The sequence below is a fragment of the Lathyrus oleraceus genome, chromosome 6 (genome assembly GCF_024323335.1).
Source record: "Lathyrus oleraceus cultivar Zhongwan6 chromosome 6, CAAS_Psat_ZW6_1.0, whole genome shotgun sequence".
NCBI lineage: Eukaryota > Viridiplantae > Streptophyta > Magnoliopsida > Fabales > Fabaceae > Lathyrus > Lathyrus oleraceus.
The window spans coordinates 441102691-441108892 of NC_066584.1; the positions used below are offsets into that span (position 1 = coordinate 441102691).

The 6202-nt window shown below is 40.3% G+C and overlaps 1 non-coding gene across 1 annotated transcript; it reads left to right on the top strand.

Annotated features, from left to right (window-relative positions):
• The first annotated feature begins 856 nt into the window (after positions 1-856).
• On the top strand, positions 857-963 carry LOC127098929 (small nucleolar RNA R71). The gene has a single exon (XR_007793612.1). It is a non-coding gene; the product is annotated as a small nucleolar RNA R71 (small nucleolar RNA).
• The last annotated feature ends 5239 nt before the right edge of the window (positions 964-6202 follow it).

The window sequence follows — 6202 nt, forward strand, 5'->3', positions numbered from 1 at the left end:
ACTCAATCTAGGGTTTGGTGGCTCATCATAAGCGTTCCCACTTCGTAGGGTAATGGCATTGGCTTGTCCTCTCGGATTTTGTTGAGGTTGTCCAGGGAATTGTCCTCCAGGTGTAGTCTGAGGGGCTTGGTTTAAAGCTACCTGAGAGATCTGGATTTTAAGCATCTTAGTATGAGTAACTATTTGGTCAACCTTGGTTCCTAACTGAGTAATCAATTCGTTAACATGAATGTTTTGGTTCATGAACTCCTTGTGTTGTTGGGTTCGAGCGGTGATAAAATTTTCCATAATTTTCTCAAGGCTCGACTTTGGTGGCACAGGTTGCATAGGTTGATTCGATCTTGGGGCTTGATAACTAGGTCTCGGGGGTGCATTATTTTGGATTGGGTTATTGTTTTTATAGGAGAAGTTCGGGTGATTCCTCCATCCAGGGTCATAGGTATTCGAGTATGGGTTCCCTTGGGTGTAGTTCACTTACTCAGAGTGGGTTTCGTTTAATAGACTGCATTCTGCAGATTGGTGTCCTTTGGTTCCACATATCTCACAATCCGACGAAACTACGGCTACAGTATTCGGGTTTATGCACATATGCTCGACCTTAAGGGCTAATGCGTCCATTTTCGCTTGCATCATGTCTATAGAGCTTAGTTCATGCACTCCTCCTTGGGCTTCCTTCTTCTCAACTGTCGCTCGTTCGACTCCCCATGATTGATGGTTTTGAGCCATATCTTCGATGAGGGCACTAGCTTCAGGATAAGGTTTGTTCATTAGAGCACCGCCTGCAGCAGCGTCGATGGTCATCTTCGTGTTATATTGAAGTCCATTATAGAAGGTTTGAATGATTAACCAATTTTCTAAACCATGATATGGGCATGCTCGTAACAACTCTTTATATCTCTCCCAAGCTTCGAACAACGATTCTCCTTGGTTTTGGGTAAATCTAGTTATATGGTTTCGAAGAACAGCGGTCTTACTCGGGGGAAAGTATCTAGCAAGAAAAACTCTTCTAAGGTTATCCCAAGTCGTAATGGAATTCGGTGGAAGGGAATCTAACCATGATAAGGCTTTATCTCTGAGGGAAAAAGGGAATAATCTTAAACGTATTGCCTCAGGAGAAGCTCCATTGGTTTTAAAAGTGTCTGCTAATTGAAGAAATATTTTTAATTGTTGGTTTGGGTTCTCAATAGCGAGACCTGCGAATTGTGTCTGTTGCACTAGTTGCAACAGGGATGGTTTAAGTTCAAAATTATTAGCTGGGATGGTTGGGTTAACTATACTAGAACTAGGTTCTTCATTTGATGGTTGAGCAAAATTTTTAAGAGGTCTTTGGTTTTGATCTTCGGCCATAGCTCTCTTAATTCTATGAAAGAATAAACGTGCGCGAGCGTAACGTTCAGGTTTCACCATAGGGTATACTAAGCTTAAACTTCTGGTGCTGCGAGTTCTTCGCATTGACCGGCAGGAAATAGCCTAAGTCTAAACGATATAACAACAGGAAAATGAAATTTGACGAAATTGGTCCCCGGCAACGGCGCCAAAAACTTGATGCGTGCTTTTCGCAAGTATACGAACGCGTCAGAGTAATATAAAAGATTGTCGAATCCACAGAGACCAAGTGTCAATCTATCGTTATCTATTGTTATGGTGTTTATCAAAGGCAATCAAAATAGGTGTTTTTAGAGTGTGCAATGAAAAGTAAAGTATTGAATAAAGTATAATTAATAAAGACAGGGTCGAATGTAATTCACATAATCAATTAATAATCCAAGTACTTGCTAATAGAACTACTTATGGGCAATGTTTCCTACTTTGAAAAGAACTAATTTAATGGGAACTGTCGCTTTCGCATATTCAGAACTGAGTTGTACTCCCTAATCAAACCCTCTTATTGTCACTTATAAAAAGGCGCGCATTGCGTTAGAGTAGTAAACCTATTTTTAAGAAATATAGTATCTTGACTAAGTTGAAAAGTATTATAACCTGGATTTCTTAACCAAAAGAGGTTCTTATGAACCAGACTCTAAACTTATAAACGCGTCCGAAAATAGTTTTAAAATCTCTTTTCTTCTTAAGTTAAAATCTCCTAATGAACTAAACAAAGCGCTTTCGCTGTTTTTGAAATAGTTAAAAACAATTAAGTTTAGATAGACGTTGGACGGCTTTCGATCTTACCCAACAATATTGAAGTGCGGGAAAACTTAAGTTGAAAGTTAAAATAGCCCTTAAGTGCTTCTACGAACAATTGTACGGATTATCGGCTCAATTACGATCCTTACATTCTAACCTTATAAATTTAGTTAGACATGGTAAAGTAAAAGTGCATTAATTTAAATAAAAGTAGTGCGAGTGCGGAAAGTAAATAAAAGTAGTGCGAGTGCGGGAAATAAATAAAAGTAAAGCGAGTGCGAGGAAATAAATAAAAGTAAAGCGAGTGCGAGGAAATAAATAATTTAAAGCGAGTGCGGGAAATAAATAAAACTAAAGCGAGTGCGAGGAAATAAATAAAAGTAAAGCGAGTGCGGGAAAATAAATAAGATAAAGACAAGTAATAAAAACCTGCTCCAATCGGAGGGTTGAATAAATTGCAAAGCGGAAATGAAAATGGCGGCAGGATTAACTTCCTTCCAAAGTGCTCCAAACTCGATTATAGACTCGATCACAGACTTGATTACACAATTGTGGTAACACTTCAATGCGAAGTGATTACCACTTTAAAATAATGAATATATGCCTAAGTGAAACAAAGTTGCTCTGAGTTTACCTCTGCTCTAAGTTTGGATGATTGAAAAAGTGATTTTGAGTTTCTATTTATAAGCAAGTAAAAAGATGGAAATGACAAGGATGCCTTTCAACTTGAAAATGGGAGGGAAAAATTTTCCTCTTGTGGCACCCGCCACAAGGCCATGGCGCCCGCCACAAGGCCAATCTGAGGTGCCTTAGTAGAAGTAGTGGGGAACGTGGCAGTTGAGGGAAGTTGAGCTAGGACACGTCATGGCAGTGTCTATGGCGCCAACCATGGGGGAAGCCACAAGTACAAAATGCTGAATTTTGGGGGTTTTAGCTCTTTTTCACTCATTTTCTCGATCGGGGCTCCGATTAAAGTAAAAACCTGAAAACAAAGAAAAACATAGTAATAACACAACAAAATAACAATAAAACAAATTGAATGCATGTGAAATCGGAGTCGAAATTACGGTAAATTTTAGTGTTATCAAAGCGCTCTTGAAGTCTAATACCAACGTCTCTGATAAAGTCGTTGCAGACTTGTTCAGAGAGGCCTTTCATCTTGAAGGCTTCAGAGGTCATCCAACTTATCACTCTGTTCTAGTGGATCCTTACAGCAGAGGGATCATCATTAATACCAAAATTGATGGTCAGAGACTTGACCTTCTCGACTGAAGACTCTGCAAAACCCTGGATTGCTTCTTCAAGGGTCAGTAAGGTAATTTCTAGTTTAGTGGCAAAGGCTGGGGAGGATGGATAGGGTGAGTTTGGGGCATCTAGATTAAGTGTGGGAATTGTGAGGTCAACGGAAGTGATGGGTGGTGGAATGTCAAAGCGTGACTGTGAGGATAGTTCAGGTTATGGGGTTTGTTTAGATGGTGGTTGGGTTAGTTGTGGTTCAAAGTGGATTGGTTGTTGTGTAGGTGGTGGTGTTTGTTCAGATGTGGTGCGATATGGATGTTCAGGAGGTGGGGAAGGAAAGTCTGGTGTAGGTTCAGAGTGTGATGGCTGTTGAGAGGCCAGAGCACGGGCTTGCAGCTGAGCCAGAGTGGGGGATTAGGGGTCAGATGGTTCTGGGTCAAAGGAGAGTTTGTAGTAAGGAGGGGATTGAGAAGATGGTGATGGTGATGGTGAAGTGGTTTCATTCAGCATTTCTTCTTCTGAAACGGGTAATGTGGTGGTAGCGAGGTTGAATTTGAGAGAGGTGGGTTAGAGGATCTGGTGGTTGAGGGAGGAGTTTTAGAATATGTGTATATGGGAGTTGTTAGGGGAAGAGAAGAAGCAATTGGTTTAATTTTGACAGAGCGAGGGAGAGGTACAAACTTACCTGGAGAGCCAACTAGAGGAACTGAGGGTCTTGATCCAGAGGATTCTCCCAACTTAGCTTTCTTTGCCTTCTTGGACTTCTCAGAGGGCTCTCACATCATCTTCATGAAGTTAGGTGGATGCTCAGGAAGCCAGTCCACTGTGAAGTTTGAGATATCCACCCCTTGATTGGCAAGGTCCTGTAGATAGTAGGCTACTACCTCTAGAGGGTCAATCTTGGAGAACAGGTAGAGTCCTTTGGGAATCTCCCTCTGATCTCTGAGTGCTTCCCAGGAGGTATCAAATGTTGGTTTAGCTTTGACTTGATCAATGATTCCCATGCTCTTCAGATTCCGAGCATTCAACGGTCTTTCAGTGTCAATGGTGACATCTTCCATGAGTCTGAGCTGAATCAGGTGATCCACTAAGCCACTCTTAATCAATACATCTGATTGAGTCTCCCTAGAGGGATGTAGTTCCTTGTCTTCATGTTGTTTCTAGTGTCTTTGACTGAATCTCTGAGGTACTTGAAGAGGAATGCAGGTAGACACCGTTTCAGACCCTTGAGAATGCAGTACAAGATACACTTCTGATCTGTGTTGATGTAGTCAGAAGAGTTTGAAGCAGGGCAATGATGAATGGTGCCTAAGATGATCTTCAACCAGACCCAAAGGTTCTGATGTAGCTCCTTGTTCTTGGAATGCTTGCCTTCAGCACTCGGTTGGAAGATGGTAGGGTTGATTTCCTGGGACAAGTATTTTGAGCTATGGTTTATGTTGCAGATGCGTCTTCCTCTTGTCTTCTCCATGTTTAGAAGGGAGGCAATTGATTTCTCAGTGATGACTATCTTGACTCCTAGAACATAGGAGACAATGTAGTGATCATCTGAGTCTGCGAAATGCCAAAACTCTTTCACCAGATTCGTGTAGACAGGGCCATATATGCGTTGAAAGTAGGTTTCCCACCCTTGCATTTTCAATTCTTCAATAAGGTTTACGCCATTTCGCTTCATGTTTTCCAAATCAACCAAAGATTCACATAGAACTTCAAGCTTCTCAAAGGGAGTTGCTAGATGTATGTGGGGCTCACGATCGAGGATGCGGGGTTCCCTGTAGACTGGGGTTGAGACGACGCCGGTGGTTGCAGTAGTTTGTTGGCTTGAACTAGGTGCTTGCTCTGTTGAGTTCATTTGTTGGGAGAAGTTATAGACGGATTATTGCTGAGAATCCATGAAGAACAGTTGAAGATGATGATGAAGGTTTGAAGAGCTTGATGAAGACTATAGCGGGAAATTCATGATCATCAAGCTATTAACAAGCTAGAGATCAATTAATAAGAGTCGCCACCGCGCTTTTATTGTTTCCAAGGGAAAAGGGAAAAAGTACGAAAAAAACCCAAATAGTAAGAAGTTTTCAAATAAAAACTAATAAAAGTCAGAGATCACAGGTAAGGGGGTTGGTTACACAGAGGGAAGGTGTTAGCACCCAAAGTATCCTAGGTACTCCTAGGGAGCCCTTTTTGTGTGCATATGTATTTTGTACAAAGTAATGTTTACAAACAAATAGAATGGGGGGATGAGAAAAGGATTCATTAATTATATTTTTGTGTTTGACAAGACCTTCGGTCATGTGCCTATGTACCAACATAAAAATGAGGGATCAAAACCTCGTAGGTTTGTGCTATAAATTTCAAAGTGAGTATGTTGGTTTTAACAAAAATTAAGTTTGAAAGGCACAAAGGCCTAAAATGATTTGAATGTGTTAATTCTTTTTGGCTTTTTGAAAGTTTGAGTCAAGTATAGTTAAATTGATTTACAAGTTTGATTTAAGAAAATAAGTTTTAAAATGCAATGACATAAGGTCAAAGTTTCTACCTTTTGCAAAAGTGGTCTAAGTTTAGAACAAAAAGATTTCACACAAAGAAGGTTTTGAAAATGGAGGGAGCTATTTTGAAATTAAAGAAATGGGGAGAAGATGAAGAGACTACCCTATGCATAAAAATTTAATAGTTTAAAGTTGAAAAGATCTGACCAAATGGGAGCAATCCAATAGACAAGTATGTCAATAGAAACCCATAATTCCCTTGGACTTTTTAGATTCAAGCGACACACAAATGCACAATCATGTCAATCTTGAAGAGCAAAGGCATAAAATAAAGATGTCCTTATCCAAGC